Below are 19,300 nucleotides of genomic sequence, written 5' to 3'. Positions count from 1 at the left end.
CAGTGGGCTCTCATGGAGCCTCACAGATGTTTAGAGCATTGTTGAGACTCATCAACACCAAAATTAGAGTTTGGATATGGGAGTTCAACACCAAACTCAGAGTTTGGTTGTGGCCTCCCAACACCAAACTTAGAGTTTGACTTTGGGGGCTCTGGTTGACTCTGCAATGAGAGAAGCTTACTGTGCTTCCTCTCCATGGGTACAGAGAGAGATCCTTGAGTTTTAAACACAAGGTTGTCCTCATTTAATTGAAGGATCAATTCTCCTCTGTCCACATCAATCACAGCTCTTGCTGTGGCTAGGAAGGGTCTTCCAAGGATGATGAATTCATCCTCATCCTTCCCAGTATCTAGGACTATGAAATCAGCAGGGATGTAAAGGCCTTCAACCTTTACTAACACGTCCTCTACTTGTCCATAAGCCTATTTTCTTGAATTGTCTGCCATCTCTAATGAGATTTTAGTGGCTTCCACCCCATAGATTCCCAGTTTCTCTATTACAGAGAGGGGCATAAGGTTTATTCCTGAACCAAGGTCACACAGAGCCTTCTCAAAGGTCATGGTGCCTATGGTACAAGGTATTAAGAACTTTCCAGGATCCTATTTCTTCTGAGGCAATCTCAGTTGATCCAGATCACTTAGTTCATTGGTGAACAATGGAGGTTCATATTCCCAAGTCTCAATACCAAATAATTTGGCATTCAGCTTCATGATTTCACCAAGAAACTTGGCAGCTTGCTCTTCAGTAACATCCTCATTCTCTTCAGAAGAGGAATACTCATCAGAGCTCATGAAGGGCATAAGGAGGTTTAATGGAATCTCTATGGTCTCTAGATGAGTCTCAGATTCCTTTGGTTCCTCAAAGGGAAACTCCTTATTGATCACTGGACGTCCCAGGAGGTCTTCCTCACTGGGATTTACGTCCTCAACCTCCTTTACAGGTTCGGCCATGGTGGTTATGTCAATGGCCTTGCACTCTCCTTTTGGATTTTCTTCTTTATTGCTTGGGAGAGTACTAGGAGGGATTTTAGTGATCTTTTTACTCAGCTGGCCCACTTGTGCTTCCAAATTTCTAATGGAGGATCTTGTTTCATTCATGAAACTCACAGTGGCCTTAGATAGATCAGAGACTAAATTTGCTAAGCTAGATGGATTCTGCTCAGAAGTCTCTGTCTGTTGCTGAGTGGATGATGGAAAAGGTTTACTATTGTTAAACCTATTTCTTCCACCATTATTAAAGCCTTGTTGAGGCTTTTGTTGATCCTTCTATGAGAGATTTGGGTGATTTCTCCATGATGGATTATAGGTGTTTCCATAAGGTTCACCCATGTAATTCACCTCTGCTATTGCAAGGTTTTCAGGATCATAAGCTTCTTCTTCAAAAGATGCCTCTTGAGTACTGTTGGATGCAGCTTGCATTCCATTCAGACTCTGAGAAATCATATTGACTTGCTGAGTCAATATTTTATTCTGAGCCAATATGGCATTCAGAGTATCAATTTCAAGAACTCCCTTCTTCATAGGCGTCCCATTACTCACAGGATTCCTCTCAGAAGTGTACATGAACTGGTTATTAGCAACCATGTCAATGAGTTCTTGAGCTTCTGCAGGCGTTTTCTTTAAGTGAATGGATCCACCTGCAGAGGTATCCAAGGACATTTTAGCTAATTCAGACAGACCATCATAGAATATGTCCAGGATGGTCCATTCTGAAAGCATGTCAGAAGGACACTTTTTGGTCAGTTCTTTGTATCTCTCCCAAGCTTCATAGAGGGATTCACCTTCTTTCTGTCTGAAGGTCTGAACATCCACTCTAAGCTTACTCAGCTTTTGAGGAGGAAAGAACTTGGCTAAGAAAGCCTTGACCAGCTTATCCCAAAAGTTCAGGCTATCCTTAGGTTGAGAGTCCAACCATACTCTAGCTCTGTCTCTTACAGCAAAAGGGAAAAGAATGAGCCTGTAAACTTCATGATCTACTCCATTAGTCTTAACAGTATCACATATCTGCAAGAATTCAGTTAAGAACTGAAAAGGATCTTCAGATGGAAGTCCATGAAACTTGCTTTTCTGCTGCATCAGAGAAACTAATTGAGGTTTAAGCTCAAAATTGTTTGCTCCAATGGCAGGAATTGAGATGCTTCTTCCATGTAAATTGGAATTAGGTGCAGTAAAGTCACCAAGCATCCTCCTTACATTATTATTATTTTTGGCTGCCATCTCCTCTTCCTGTTTGAAAATTTCTGAAAGGTGCTTGCTGGATTGTTGTAATTTAGCTTCTCTTAGTTTCCTCTTCAGAGTCCTTTCAGGTTCTGGATCTGCTTCAACAAGAATATTCTTGTCCTTGCTCATGCTCATATGAAAAAGAGGGACAAAAAAAAATAATAATAATAATAGGGGTCCTTTTTACCACAGTATAGAGGTCCCTGTGTGAGTAGAAGAAAAGAAGAAGAAAAAATTCGATCACAGATGGAAGAGGGGGTTCGAATTTGGGTGAGATGAAGTGTTAGTAGATGAATAAATAAATAGAAGGAGATAAGAGAGAGAGAGAATTTTCGAAAATAATTTTTGAAAAAGAGTTAGTGATTTTCGAAAATAGTTTTTGAAAAAGTTTAGTAATTTTCGAGAATTAAAATCAAAAATTAAAATAATTAGTTAATTAAAAAGAAATTTTGAAAAAGAGGGAAGATATTTTCGAAAATTAGAGAGAGAGAGAGAGTTAGTTAGGTAGTTTTGAAAAAGATAAGAAACAAACAAAAAGTTAGTTAGTTAGTTGAAACAAATTTGAAAATCAATTTTGAAAAGATAAGAAGATAAGAAGTTAGAAAGGATATTTTAAAATCAAATTTTGAAAAAGATAAGATAAAGAGATATTTTTTAAAAGATATGATTGAAATTAGTTTTGAAAAAGATTTGATTTTTAAAATCACAATTAATGACTTGATTCACAAGAAATCACAAGATATGATTCTAGAACTTAAAGTTTGAATCTTTCTTAACAAGTAAGTAACAAACTTGAAATTTTTGAGTCAAAACATTAATTGATGATGTTATTTTCGAAAATTAGGAGATAAAGATAAGAAAAAGATTTTTGAAAAATATTTTTAAAATTTTCGAAAATAAATAAGAAAATGAAAAAGATTTGATTTTTGAAAAAGATTTTGAAAAAGATAAGATTTTTAAATTAAAAATTTGATTTGACTCATAAAAACAACTAGATTTTAAAAAGTTTTGAAAAGGTCAACTCAAATTTTCGAAATTTATGAGTGAAAAAGGGAAAGATATTTTTTTTTATTATTTTTGAATTTCTTATGATGAGAGAGAAAAACATGAAAATGATGCAATGCATGAAAATTTTGGATCAAAGTATGTGATGAATGCAAGAACACTATGAATGTCAAGATGAACACCAAGAACACTTTCAATGTCAAGATGAACATCAAGAACATATTTTTGAAAAATTTTTAATGCAAAGAAAACATGCAAGATACCAAACTTAGAAATCTTTCATGTTTAGACTCTTATGAATGCAAAAATGCACATGTAAAACAAGAAAAGACACAAAACATGAAAACATCAAGATCAAACAAGAAGACTTACCAAGAACAACTTGAAGATCATGAAGAACACTATGAATGCATGAATTTTCGAAAAATGCAAGATGAATATGCAATTGACACCAAACTTATAACATGACACATGACTCAAACAAGAAACACAAAAATATTTTTGATTTTTATGATTTTCTAATTTTTTTTTTTTTTGTATTTTTCAAAAATTAATTTGAAAAAGGAAAATAAGGATTCCAAAATTTTTAATATGAATTCCAGGAATCTTGTACTCTTTAGTCTAAAGCTCCAATCTGAGGGTTAGGCATGGCTTAATAGCCAGCCAAGCTTTAGTATGCTATTGATATTTTTTCATGTATAGAGCAACTAAGTGTGTGAGAATCAACAAGCTCTTGTGATGATAAGTTGAAACCCCAGTCCAAAAGATTAGACATGGCTTACAGCCAGCCAGGATTCAACGAATCATCATGAAACACTAGAATTCATTCTTAAAAATTCTGAAGAAAAAAATATATTTTTGAAAACATTTATTTTTAAATTTTTTTTCGAAAACAAAGGAGAAATTTTTGAAAGATTTTTGAAAAATTTTTGAAAATAAAACAAAAAGAAAATTACCTAATCTGAGCAACAAGATGAACCGTCAGTTGTTCAAACTCGAAAAATCTCTGGCAATGGCGCCAAAAACTTGGTGCACAAAATTGTGATCTCAGGTAACGGCGCTAGAAACTCTGTACGCACGTCTTAATAAATCATTTTTCATTCACAACTTCGATACAACTAACCAGCAAGTGCACTGGGTCGTCCAAGTAATAAACCTTACGTGAGTAAAGGTCGATCCTATGGAGATTGTCGGCTTGAAGCAAGCTATGGTCACCTTGTAAATCTCAGTCAGGCAGATATCAAAAGGTTATGGAGTTTTCGAACATAAATAATAAATAGATAGAAAATAAAGATAGAAATACTTATGTATATCATTGGTGAGAATTTCAGATAAGTGTATGGAGATGCGTTCGTTCCTCTGAACTTCTGCTTTCCTGCTGTCTTCATCCAATCAATCCTACTCTTTTCCATGGCTGGCTTTATGTAAGGGCATCACCGTTGTCAATGGCTACATCCCATCCTCTTGTGAAAATGGTCCAAATGCTCTGTCACAGCACGGCTAATCATCTGAGGTTCTCGATCATACTGGAATAGGATTCACCCTCCTTTTGCGTCTGTCACTACGCCCAGCACTCGCGAGTTTGAAGTTCGTCACAGTCATTCAGTTCCAGAGTCCTACTCGGAATACCACAGACAAGGTTTAGACTTTTCGGACTCTCATGAATGCCGCCATCAATCTAGCTTATACCACGAAGATTCTGATTAAGAGATCCAAGAGATACTCATTCAATCTAAGGTAGAACGGAAGTGGTTGTCAGGCACGCGTTCATAGGGAATGATGATGATTGTCACGTTCATCACATTCAGGTTGAAGTGCGAATGAATATCTTAGAAGCGGAATAAGTTGAATTGAATAGAAAACAGTAGTACTTTGCATAAATCTTTGAGGAACAGCAGAGCTCCACACCTTAATCTATGGAGTGTAGAAACTCTACCGTTTGAAAATACATAAGTGATGAAGGTCCAGGCATGGCCGAATGGCCAGCCCCCAAAACATGATCAAAGATGATCCGAAGATCATAAGATGTCTAATACAATAGTAAAAAGTCCTATTTATAATAAACTAGCTACTAGGGTTTACAGAAGTAAGTAATTGATGCATAAATCTACTTCCGGGGCCCACTTGGTGTGTGCTTGGGCAGAGCTTGAATGTTACACGTGCAGAGGCTCTTTCTGGAGTTGAACGCCAGGTTGTAACGTATTTATGGCGTTCAACTCTGGTTTGTGACTTGTTTCTAGCGTTTAACTCTAGACAGCAGCATAGAACTGGCGTTCAACGCCCTTTTACGTCATCTAAACTCGTTCAAAGTATGAACTATTATACATTTCTGGAAAGCCCTGGATGTCTACTTTCCAACGCAATTGGAAGCGCGCCATTTTGAGTTCTGTAGCTCCAGAAAATCCACTTTGAGTGCAGGAAGGTCAAAATCCAACAGCATCAGCAGTTCTTCTTCAACTTCTGAATCTGATTTTTGCTCAAGTCCCTCAATTTCAGCCAGAAAATACCTGAAATCACAGAAAAACACAAAAACTCATAGTAAAGTACAGAAATGTGAATTTAACATAAAAACTAATGAAAACATCCCTAAAAGTAACTAGATTCTACTAAAAACATACTAAAAACAATGCCAAAAAGCGTATAAATTATCCGCTCATCAGTCGTCCAAGTAATACCTGAGCGAGTCAGGGTTGATCCCACGAGGATTGTGGCTTGAAGCAAGCAATGGTTGTCTTGTAGGTCTTAGTCAGACGGAATCAGAGAGTTTATGTAAACCTTGAACAATTATATGTCATAAATGCTTGGATGTTAAGTTGAAATAAGGATAGGGATAGAGTTAAGAGTCAGAGTTGCTTTGTCTTTCTAAATGAACTCTGGTATTACTGTCTTCCTTGCTTGTGAACAATCTTCTTCTATGGCAGGCTGTAAGTGATCAAAGCCATTGCCCGTGGTCATTGATCTCCTCTGCTACAGGTCAAACGCCATTGCCCGTGGTCATTCAATCTGACGGACGGTGAAGCTCTTAGCAATTCATTCTCTTGGCGATCCTACTCAAAACGCCACAGACAAGGTCGAATCTTCCGGATTAGAGAATGCTGCTTCTTTGGATTCTAGCCTATACCACGGAGACCCTAATCTCCCCAGAAATCGGCTGAACTGGTGTCTCGCGAAATCTCCAACGAAGTCGTGGATTAACCGTCTGAGAGATGTATAAACATAGCTGTTGGCTCGTGCTTTCCGGCCAAGTATTCACACGAACCCAAGTAGACGCGGGTGTTTGTCAGGCATGTTCATATTAATGTGATGAACAGAGCTAATTGGTTAGATCATCCTATTCACCACGATGAAGATCGGATATACATCTTAGAGATAGATCAAACACAGATCGAAGAAGAAACAGAAATACTTTTATTAATTCATAGGACTCAACATGGCTCCTCCCCTCAACCTAGGAGGTTTAGAAACTCATACTGAAGTAAAAACAAAATGTAAAACTCGAAAATAGTGTAAAAGGTCTTATGTTCTCTCCTCTGAATTGAAGATTCTGAATTACATAAATAAAATCCCTTAAATACTAAACAAATTACTAGTAAGGGTAAAATAGTCTATTTAGTGCTAAAATCCAGTTCTGGTGCCCACTTTGTGAGTGTTTGGGCTGAGCTTTGATGAGATCCACTGCTTAGTCTTCCTTGGGTGTTGAAATTCAGTCCTGGCACCTTTTTGGGCATTGGACTCCAGCTTGGAATCCCTTTCTGGCGCTGGACGCCAGAACTGGTCAGATGGCTGGCGTTGAACGTCAGTTTTGGGCCTTCTAATCTGAAGCAAGGTATGGACTATTATATATTGCTAGAAAGCTCTGGAAATCAAATTTCTATAGCCGTTAAGAGCGCTACATTTGGACTTCTGTAGCTCCAGAAAAGCTCTTCCGAATGTAGGCAGGTCAAATCTGGACAGCATATGCAGTGCTTCCTCTGTCTCTGAATCAAACTTCCACTCTAGCTCCTCAATTTCAGACAGAAAATACCTGAAATTGTCCAAAAATATAAAAACTCATAGTAGAATCCAAAAATGTGAATTTAACACTAAAACCTATAAAAACTTAATAAAAACTAAATAAAAATTACTAAAAACTATATGAAAGTGATGTCAAAAAACGTATGAAATATCCACTCACCAATGGCTCACAAACGAAAGATTGTAGAACTGAAGTATTAGTGCATAGGATATTACATTGATTTAGAACAGTTTGAACAATCACAAGAAAGAGATGGCCTAATCTTTTGTGCTATCTAATATTTGTCTTATAGATCGCTAAAAAAGAATAAACAGTAGAATTATTCAAAGGTCTAGGTATAATGTTTTCAAACGCTTACAATCCATTCTTAACTTGTCCTTGGAAGAGCACTTTCTTAAACACTTTTAATTTCACAAGGCAATAAAAGCGGTAAAGTTTAAAAATACATCATTGTCTAAGTAAAATTTGGACACACTATTAAAGTTTTTAGCAAGATTTGGAACATGCAACAGATTCTTTAAAACAAAAACTTTATTTCTAAAAGGATTTGGTAAGAAAGAATTACCAATTTTTACCCCTATACCATCTTGCCACATATAGCTAATATGGGCATCTGTAATCTAAAGCATAAATGAGGCTTGAAGTATCAAATGTTAAATAATGACTTGCACAAGAATTTACATACCAAGAATGATCCATGACCATGGAAGGTGTAGTACCAAACTTGCCTTTAGGACATAAAATCACTCATCAAACATGTCATGGCATCGAGTGGCATAAAAGTGGGATTAAAAATAACTAATTTAAGCACAAAAATGCATGTTTTCACATTTAGGCACAATCTAGAGAGAAAATACAAAAGTATGCTATTTGGATGAATAAATGTGGGTTTATATGATAAAATCCACTCAAATCAAAATAAAGTATATCGTCAAATATGGACTCATTAGTGTTGGTCACTCCTAAGAAGTTTGGGAGTCTGGGAATTAGAGATCCTTTTTGTGCTAATATTGCTCTTCTTGGAAAGCTAGTTTGGCAACCTTTTCACCATCTTGACAAGCTATGGGTTTAACTGTTGACAGAAAAATACCATTCCTCTAAGGATGATTGCTTCAGTCGGTCTCGAGGCTGATGTATGAGAATCTTATACCCTTTTTCTAGTAGTTTTTATATTATTTTTAATTAGATTTTATTTACTTTTACTTGATTTTAGTGCAAAATTCACCTTTGGATGCTACTTTGAGTTTTTCTGGTATTTTTATGGTTTTAGGTGAAATTCGGAGCAGTTTGGAGAAAGCATGGAGCAAGAAACGAAAATGTTGTCAGCTCCCCCCTGGGCACTGAACTCCCAACCTGGCGTTCAACGCCAGCCAGGGGGCATGAAGTCAGAAGCGTGCACTCCTTTCTGGGCGTTCAACGCCCAATCCTGGCATCGAACGCCAGCCTGCAGTCCGAGCCACTCACCAATTGGGCCTCCAAGTGGACTTAGCACCTCTTAGACTTATCTTATTTTATCTTTGTAATTTTTATCTTAAAATAATATCTTTTAGGTTTAGCTTTATTAGATTAGTATTTAAAGCAGAAGATCAATTAGGTTTAGTATCGATCTTCTTCCTTCCGTACTTTTCAGAATCCTGTTTTCTCTGTGAGCAACTAAACCTCCTGGTTAAGGTTAGGAGCTCTGTTTATTTCTATAGATGATTAAGATTATTATTCTTCTATTTTAATTAATGTTTGATTCAATTCTAAGGTGTTGTTTTCGTTCTTAATCTTATGAATCTGGGTGGAACGAGAGTATGACCCTTATTCTACATGAGCTCTTATGATTCTCGAGAGAGCTATCTCGCTTGAGCTACATCTTGAAAACACTCCTCCTAAACTGCGAATTACCTGGACTAATTAGGATATGTGACATAAAGTCCGGTTAGCTTTGGGTGATTGAGATTTTTGTGGCGCTAAACTAGTTTTCTGAACTTCACCCTCTGATCTGAATTGAATGACCACGAGAGTGGCTTTTTTTTAATGAAGATTAGAGGAGATTAAATCACTAAGAGATTAGGGTTTAATCACTCATAGTTTGTCATAGAATGAATCACTCATTGTTAAAATAGTTGGTAAGACATTTTAATCCGGAAAAGTGAACATCTCCGAGACCTTAACTGTTTTCTCATCATTGTTTTACTCCAAACCTGTTTATTTGCTTTATTTACTTGTTTTTTACCACTATGCGTTTTACACCAACAACCATATTTTACAGTTTTCCTGACTAAGTCCAACAGGATAGCTATTTCTTGCTCAGTCCGACATTTCTCGTGGGATCGACCCTCACTCACCTAAGGTATTACTTGGACGACGCGGTGCACTTGCCGGTTCAGTTGTGCGAGTTCTAATTTTGTGCACCAAGTTTTTAGTGCCGTTGCCGAGGATTGTTCGTGATTGACAACTACCGGTTGTCTTGTTGCTTAGCTTAGGTATTTTTACTAATTTTATTTAATTATTTTTCTTTTTGATTTTCGACTTTTATCTTGTTTATTTTTCCTAATTTTCGATTATTATCTTATTTATCTTTCCCTTATTTTCGAATTTCTTTGTTTTAGTTATCTTATTTTAATTTAATTTTAAATTTTAAGTGTGGTGTCCCGTTAGTGGTTTTCTTTTTTGTTTAATTAATTTTTCTTTTAATTTTTGAATCCTATCTTGTTTATCTTTCTTGATTTTTGATCTTTACCTTATTTATCTTTGACTTTCGAATTTTATTTTAATTATTCTATCTCTCAATTAATTTCAAATTTTAAATTTGGTGTTTCTTTAGTTTTTCTTTTTCTTTCTTTTTGAAATTCGAAAACAAAAAATTTTTTAAAACCTTTTCTTTTTAATTTTTGAAAATCTTTAGGCTACATCTTCCATCTTTATTTTCAAATCTTTTTGTTAATTGCTTGCTTTATCTTACTTCATTTCTTTTAGGATATCTCCCTTCTTGATCTTGATCCTGAACTTGAGAGGACCTTAAGGCGGCGTTTGCAACAAGCTAAAGCATACAAAGCCGGAGAGAATCTCACGAAAACTTTTGAGAAGGAAGCTGAAGAGACCACTATGGTTGGAGGGAATCCAAACGCTGAAGAGCAAGTAAAAAAGGTGCTTGGCTCATACACTGCACCCACTACTGACTTTTATGGGCGCATCATATCACTACCTGCCATTGGTGCCAATAATTTCGATCTCAAGCCTCAACTAGTCACTCTGGTGCAACAGAACTGTCAGTTTCATGGACTTCCGCAGGAGGAACCCAACAAGTTCATATCTGATTTCCTGTAAATCTGTGATACAGTCAAGACGAATGGAGTGAACCTTGAGGTTTACAAGTTCATGCTCTTTCCTTTTGCGGTAAGGGATATAGTAAGGCTATGGTTGGATTCTCATCCCAAGGAGAGCCTGGACACATGGGACAAGGTGGGCACTGGGTTTTTGACCAAATTCTTTTCACCCCAGAAGCTGAGTAAGCTTAGGGTGGAGGTCTAGACCTTCAGACAGAAAGAGGGAGAGGACCTCTATGAGGCTTGGGAGAGATACAAGCAGCTGATCAGGAGATGCCCTCCTGACATGATATCCGAATGGACAAGGATGGAGATTTTTTATGATGGCCTCTCAAAGAAGGCCAAGATGTCACTAGATCCCTCTGCTGGCGGTTCATTACACATGAAGAAGACGTTTGAAGAGGTGATTAAGCTTATTGAGATGGTTCCCAATAACCAATACATTTACACTTCTGAGAAGAACCATGTGAACACAGGGACTACTCAAAGGAGAGGAGTCGTGAAAGTGGACACACTGGACACCATTTTGGCTCAAAACAAGCTTATGTCCCAGTAAATTAGCATGATATCCCAACACCTAAGTGGGATGCAAGTTTTAGCTGTTAATACTCAAGATGCACCCTATGAAGGAGACGTTGGTAACATTGCTCAAACCACCATGGAGGAAGTAAATTACATGGGAAATTCCTCCAAAAATCCTAATAATGATTCCTATGCAAATACTTTCAATCAGGAATGGAGGAATCACCCTAATTTTGGGTGGAGAGAGCAGCAAAGCCCTCAACAAGGCTTCAACAACAATCAGGGTAGAACCAATCAAAATAGGTTCAACAACAGATAATTCTAACCCTTTCAGTAGCAGCTGGAAATGCCTCAACAAATCCTCTCTGACTTAGCCACAATAGTTTCTAACCTCTCCAAGACCATTCATAGTTTCATGCAAGAAATCCAATCATTAATCAGGAACTTGGAGATACAAGTGGGTCTGTTGAGTAAAAGGATACCTGAGGGACCCTCCAACACTCTTCCAAGCAACACAGAGGTAAATTCAAGGGAAGAGTGCAAGGTCCTCATTATAGACAAGGAGGCCGAACCCAAGGAGAAACAAGTTGTTGAGGATTTGAAGGAGAATAAGGCTCAAGAGGAGACTGGGAGTGTACTGGTACACACCCCAATGATGATAAAAGAGCCTGAAGTACAACACTCTCTAAACGTGCAAAAGGAGACTGAGGATGAGTAAATTTCTCAATTCGTGGCAATCCTCAAGAAGTTACAAGTCAATATTTTTTTTTGCTAAGGTGTTGGAGAAGAAACCTCCCTATATGGCCTATTTGAAAAATACAGTTTCTGAGAAGAAGGTCCTGAAGGGAGATGAAACTGTGGTACTGACCAAGGAGTGTAGTGCACTAGTGCAAAAGAAGCTACCTCAGAAGATGTCAAACCCCGGAAGCTTCTTGATTTCTTGCACTATAGGAACCATTACATTTGAGAAAGCACTCTGCGACCTTGGATTAAGCATAAATCTTATGCCACTCTCTGTGATGAAGAAGCTGGGGATCCAAGAGGTGCAGCCTACAAGGATCTCACTAGAGATGGTAGACAAGTCCCTAAAGAGGGCATTTAGAATGGTGGAGATTGCAGAACGTCCTTGTAAAGGTTGAAGACCTTTACCTCCCTGTGGACTTCATGATACTTGACATTGGAGAGGACAAGAACGACTCCATCATCCTAGGAAGGCCCTTCTTAGCCACTGGGAAGGCCTTGATTGATATCGAGAGAGGAGAATTAGTTCTAAGGTTATGGGAGGACCACATAATATTTAAGATTCCCAACCCTCATTCTCTCTCAGACAAATGAGGAGGTACTACCATACAACACTTGGTGTTTTAACTTTCTCTCTCAGTGGAGAGCCATACAGAACCTCCAGACATCAAACCTAAGTTTGGTGTTGGGCATTCACCACCCACCATTGAGGGAGGAGGCACCAAGAAGAAAGTACCCAAGGGCTGGAGGAACAAAAAAATTCCAACTGAAGACTTCTCACCTGGCATGAGAGTAGTCTTCACAAGAGGTCTAGTCATACCACATACTGTGAACCAGATCCTGTCTCTAGAGCATGTTGAACTAATTCATGAGAGCACGGGAAGGAAGTTCACCATGAGGGGTGGAGATTTGAGCCCTTATGAACCTCCATAAAGGAGCTGTCCGTCAAGCTAATGACGGTAAAAAAGTGCTTGTTGGGAGGCAACCCAACCATACGTATCCTATAGTTTACTTTTACTTTCTTTTATGCTATTTTTGTTTATTTGAGTTTGATTTCATATCCTTTTATTTTCTATTGATTTTCATAGTTTTCCTCTTATTTCTAATATTTGTGATCATGTGTAGCACTTAGAACAGAAACAAAAACGTGTAGCAGGAGAACAGAACACCCTGGAGAATACCCTCTATTGGCGTTAAATTCCAGATCTGGCACTCAGCTCCAGAGGGAAAAAGCAAAGTTGGACGTTAAATGTCCACATGGGAGTTGTTCCAAGCCACGTTTTAGTCCCCTGAGGGAGTTCAACGCCCATTCTTGACATTGAACGCCAGAAAAACTTCAAAAAAAGGGATCCCCCTTTAGCGTTCAACGCCAGCTCGGCAATGAATGCCCAGGAGGCAGCAAGGGATTCAAAAATTCAAGTCTTTGGCCAATGGTTAATACCCCAACCACCCACCACTTCACCATTTACTCACTCTTATCTCTCCCCTTTCATCCATTTTTCCATCCACATTCATCCATCCCATCACTCATCACTTCCCTTGATTCTCTCACCCCACCTTTTACTCCAGCCAATCACCTCTCATCAATCCCATCCATATCTCTTCCCACCAACCCCATTCACATTCAAATTTAATCCCCCACCCCCTCCCCTCCCCCCCTCCACATTTTTCCCTCCCCAATTCCGAACTCAACCCCAACTCTCCTCCTATAAATACCCCTCATTTCATCCACTTTCAACACACCTTCACTACTCTTCTCCTCTTCCACACTCTTCACCATACCCATTCCCTCTCTTCATTTTTTCGCTTCCATCCCTCCCAAAGGCCAAAGCCTATACACTATCCCCTCTATCTCCTTCTATTGTCTTCTTGTCTTTTCTTTTTCTGATATTTCTTTTGCTCAGAAACAAGCAAAGTTCTTAAGTTTGGTGTTAGAAGCTCCACTTTTTGGTTCTTTTATCTTACCTCCATGGCACCAAAGACCAGAGAATCCTCAAGAAAAAGAAAATGGAAAGCTCCCGCTTCCACTTCTGAGTCATGGGAGATCACAAAATTCCCCACCAAGGCCCATAAAGACCATTTATATGACGTGGTGAGGAAGAAGAAGATGATTCTCGAGGTCCCTTTCAAACTGAAGGTCGATAAATACTGAGACAAGATTGGAAAATTCTGGCCAATTCTGTGACCGAGGTTGGAGAATTGATGGTGCAGGAGTTCTATGCCAATGCCTGGGTCACAAGGAAGCATGATACAAGCGTGAATCCGGAGCCAAAGAATTGGTGCACCATGGTTAGAGGGCACATCATAGATTTTAGCCCTGAGAGTGTGAGGGTGGCACTACAGTTGCCAGAGCCACGAGATGACCCTTATTCATACACTCGAAGGATCAACATTGACCAAAGGTTGGATCAAGTTCTTGCTGATATCTGCGTGCTTGGAGCTCAGTAGAGAAGGGATGCTCAAGGTCGGCCTTACCAACTAGGTAGGCTTAACCTTAAGCTAGTGGCTAGAGGATGGCTGTAGTTCATCCAACGTTCGATCATCCCACGAGTAACCGCTCTGAGGTTACAGTCGAGCGAGCAGTGATGATTCACTGCATTATGCTCGGCAATGAGGTGGAGGTACATGAGGTGATCCCACAGGAGCTTTACAAAGTAGCTGACAAGTCCTCCACTCAGGCAAGGCTGGCATTCTCTCATCTCATTCACCGCTTATGTGCAACAGCTGGACCTCACATAGAGGGAGATACCCTGATTGACAAGGAGACACTGATCACGAGGAAGGGTATGGAACACACTAGGGAGCTTGTGCAAGGACCGCAGCAAGAGCCAATTCCACCACCTCCACATGATATCCCGGAGATGCCTCAAGGGATGTACTTCTTTCCCTGTGACTATTGGGATCAGTTGACTACATCTATAGGAGAGCTGACATCATCAGTTGATCAGCTGAGGCTGGAGTATCAGGACCAGTCTACTATCCTCCATTAGATAATGGAAGATTAAAGGAGATTGATGGAGGAGTAGAGGATGCAGGAGCGTGACATTGAGGAGCTTAAACGCTTCAGAGGATTCCCCGGAGGGAGCAGTAGCCGCCATCACTGAGGTGGTCTAGTTTCATCCTCCCTATCTTTCTTTTATCACTGTTTTCCTAGTATTTCATTATATTCTCTGTTTTCTATTCTAGTTGCATGATCACTCTTAGAATTTTCTTGCTTTCTAGTAGTAGTTTATTTTTTGTTTTATTCAAAGATGTCTTATGTATTACACATCAAGCTTAAAAAGAAAAATCTATTGAAAAATAAGTAGTAGAATGCATAAGATCTTGAGTTATATTATGAGTTATTCTGATTACTTTGAAGTGGTGGCATTATCTCTATTTTCTGAATGTATGATTTAACTGTGCATATTTGATATTGAAGTTGACTATATTGGTTCTTGAGGAATAGAGATTTAGAAAAATATTATTGATTCTCTAAATTAAGAAAAAGATTGATTCTTGAAGCAAAAGAAACACCAAAAAAAATTAAAATAAAAAAATCAAAAGAAAAAGGTCCAAATCTTTGAGAATCAATGGTTAGGAAGGTCAAAATTGATCTAAAAGCTCAAAAGAGTGGTTTTCCCTAACCATATGCTTGTGGTGTGAAAGTGTCAAGTAATCCTTGAGACTGAACACTTAAAGTCGTGACCCAATGCTGATAAAGAGTGCGCCTGCTGCACGAAATTGTGATCTCAGGCAACGGCGCCAGAAACTCTGTACGCACGTCTTAATAAATCGTTTTTCATTCACAACTTCGATACAACTAACCAGCAAGTGCACTGGGTCGTCCAAGTAATAAACCTTACGTGAGTAAGGGTCGATCCCACGGAGATTGTCAGCTTGAAGCAAGCTATGGTCACCTTGTAAATCTCAGTCAGGCGGAAATCAAATAGTTATGGAGTTTTCGAATATCAATAATAAATAGAAAATAAAGATAGAAATACTTATGTATACCATTGGTGAGAATTTCAGATAAGTGTATAGAGATGCTTTCGTTCCTCTGAACCTCTGCTTTCCTGCTGTCTTCATCCAATCAATCTCACTCCTTTCCATGGCTGGCTTTATGTAAGGACATCACCGTTGTCAATGGCTACTTTTAATCCTCTCTGGAAAATGGTCCGATGCGCTGTCACTGCATGGCTAATCGTCTGAAGGCATCACCCTTGTCAATGGCTGCATCCTATCCTCTTGTGAAAATGGTCCAAATGCTCTGTCACAGCACGGCTAATCATCTGAGGTTCTCGATCATACTGGAATAGGACTCACCCTCCTTTTGCGTCTGTCACTACGCCCAGCACTCGCGAGTTTGAAGTTCGTCACAGTCATTCAATCCCAGAGTCCTACTCGGAATACCACAGACAAGGTTTAGACTTTTCGGACTCTCATGAATGCCGCCATCAATCTAGCTTATACCATGAAGATTCTGATTAAGAGATCCAAGAGATACTCATTCAATCTAAGGTAGAACGGAAGTGGTTGTCAGGCACGCGTTCATAGGGAATGATGATGATTGTCACGTTCATCACATTCAGGTTGAAGTGTGAATGAATATCTTAGAAGTGGAATAAGTTGAATTGAATAGAAAACAGTAGTACTTTGCATAAGTCTTTGAGGAACAGCAGAGCTCCACACCTTAATCTATGGAGTGTAGAAACTCTACCGTTTGAAAATACATAAGTGATGAAGGTCGAGGCATGGCCGAATGGCCAGCCCCCAAAACGTGATCACTATGATCAAAAGATGGTTCAAAAGATCATAAGATGTCTAATACAATAGTAAAAAGTCCTATTTATACTAAACTAGTTACTAGGGTTTACAGAAGTAAGTAATTGATGCATAAATCCACTTCCGGGGCCCACTTGGTGTGTGCTTGGACTGAGCTTGAATGTTACACGTGCAGAGACTCTTTCTGGAGTTGAACGCCAGGTTGTAACGTGTTTCTGGCGTTCAACTCTGGTTTGTGACGTGTTTCTGGCGTTTAACTCCAGACAGCAGCGTAGAACTGGCGTTCAACGCCCTTTTACGTCATCTAAACTCGGACAAAGTATGGACTATTATATATTTCTTGAAAGCCCTGGATGTCTAATTTCCAACGCAATTGGAAGCGCGCCATTTTAAGTTCTGTAGCTCCAGAAAATTCACTTTGAGTGCAGGGAGGTCAGAATCTAACAGCATCAGCAGTCCTTCTTCAACCTCTGAATCTGATTTTCGCTCAAGTCCCTCAATTTCAGTCAGAAAATACCTGAAATCACAGAAAAATACACAAACTCATAGTAAAGTTCAGAAATGTGAATTTAACATAAAAACTAATGAAAACATCCCTAAAAGTAACTAGATCCTACTAAAAACATACTAAAAACAATGCCAAAAAGCGTATAAATTATCTGCTCATCACAACACTAAACTTAAATTGTTGCTTGTTCCCAAGCAACTGAAAATCAAATAGGATAAAAAGAAGAGAATATACTATAAATTCCAAACTATCAATGAAACATAGCTCAAATCAGATGAGCGGGACTTGTAGCTTTTTGCCTCTTGAATAGTTTTGGCATCTCACTTTATCCATTGAGGTTCAAAATGATTGGCATCTATTAGGAACTCAGAGTTCAGATAGTGTTATTGATTCTCTTAGTTCAGTATGTTGATTCTTGAACACAGCTACTTTATGAGTCTTGGCCGTGGCCCTAAGCACTTTGTTTTCCAGTATTACCACTGGATACATAAATGCCACAGACACATAACTGGGTGAACCTTTTCAGATTGTGACTCAGCTTTGCTAAAGTCCCCAATTAGAGGTGTCCAGGGTTCTTAAGCACACTCTTCTTTTGCTTTGGACCTTGACTTTAACCACTCAGTCTCAAGTTTTCACTTGACACCTTCACGCCACAAGCACATGGTTAGGGACAGCTTGGTTTAGCCGCTTAGGCCAGGATTTTATTCCTTTAGGCCCTCCTATCCACTGATGCTCAAAGCCTTGGGATCCTTTTTATTTACCCTTGCCTTTTGGTTTTAAGTGTTATTGGCTTTTTTGCTCTTGCCTTTTGGTTTTAAGAGCTTTGGCTTTTTCTGCTTGCTTTTTCTCCCTTTTTTTATTTTTTTTTTTTGCCATTTTTTTTTTCTGCAAGCTTTGTTCTTTGCTGCTTTTTCTTGCTTCAAGAATCATTTTTATAATTTTTCAGATTATCAAATAACATGTCTCCTTGTCCTCATTCTTTCAAGAGCCAACATATTTAACATTCTTAAACAACAACTTCAAAAGACATATGCACTGTTCAAGCATTCATTCAGAAAACAAGAAGCATTGTCACCACATCAATATAATTAAACTAAGTTCAAGGATAAATTCGAAACTCATGTACTTCTTGTTCTTTTGAATTAAAACATTTTTCATTTAAGAGAGGTGATGGATTCATAGGACATTCATAACTTTAAGACATAGTTACTAAATACTAATGATCATGTAATGAGACACAAACATGGATAAGCACTTAACATAAAGAAAATGAAAAACAGATAATGTAAGAACAAGGAATGAGTCCACCTTAGTGATGGTGGCGTTTCCTTCTTGAGGAACCAATGATGTCCTTGAGCTCTTCTATGTCTCTTCATTGTCTTTGTTGCTCCTCCCTCATTTCTTTTTTATCTTCTCTTATTTCATGAAGGATGATGGAGTGCTCTTGATGTTCCACACTTAATTGTCCCATGTTGGAACTTAATTCTCCTAGGGAGGTGTTGATTTGCTCCCAATAGTTTTGTGGAGGAAAATGCATTTGAGGCATCTCCGGGATCTCATGGTGATGAGCTTCATGCGTCTCTTGAGATCCATGAATGGGCTCTCTTGCTTGCTCCATCCTTTTCTTAGTGATGGGCTTCTCTCCCTCAATGGGAATGTCTCCTTTTATGAAAGCTCCAGCTGAGTAACATAGATGGCAAATAAGATGAGGAAAAGCTAGCCTTGCCCCAGGAGAGGGCTTTTCGGCTATTTTGTAGAATTCAAGGGAGATGACTTCATGAACTTCTACTTCCTCTCCAATCATGATGCTATGAATCATGATGGCCCGATCCACAATAACTTCAGATCGGTTGCTAGTGGGGATGATGGAGCGTTGGATGAACTCCAACCATCCTCTAGCCACAAGCTTGAGGTCCAGTCTTCTTAATTGAACTGGCTTGCCTTTGGAGTCAATCTTTCATTGAGCTCCTTCCACACATATGTCCCTGAGGACTTGGTCCAACCTTTGATTAAAGTTGACCCTTCTAGTGTAGGGGCTTGAATCTCCTTGCATCATAGGCAAGTTAAACGCCAACCTCATATTTTCTGGACTAAAATCTAAGTATTTCCCCCGAACCATTGTAATATAATTCTTTGGGTTTGGGTTCTTGCTTTAATCATGGTTCCTAGTGATCCATGCATTGGCATAGAACTCTTGAACCATTAGGATGCC

At 38.7% G+C, this 19,300-nt stretch overlaps 1 non-coding gene across 1 annotated transcript; it reads left to right on the top strand.

Moving 5' to 3' along the window:
- Positions 1-1,712: 1,712 nt before the first annotated feature.
- LOC148568446 (small nucleolar RNA R71) lies at positions 1,713-1,820 on the top strand. Its single transcript, XR_015883030.1, has one exon. It is a non-coding gene; the product is annotated as a small nucleolar RNA R71 (small nucleolar RNA).
- Positions 1,821-19,300: the final 17,480 nt, after the last annotated feature.

This window comes from Arachis ipaensis, chromosome B4 (assembly GCF_059453495.1).
Source record: "Arachis ipaensis isolate K30076 ecotype BB chromosome B4, ASM5945349v1, whole genome shotgun sequence".
In the NCBI taxonomy this organism is placed as follows: Eukaryota; Viridiplantae; Streptophyta; class Magnoliopsida; order Fabales; family Fabaceae; genus Arachis; species Arachis ipaensis.
This window is presented reverse-complemented; position numbering and strand designations above follow the sequence as displayed.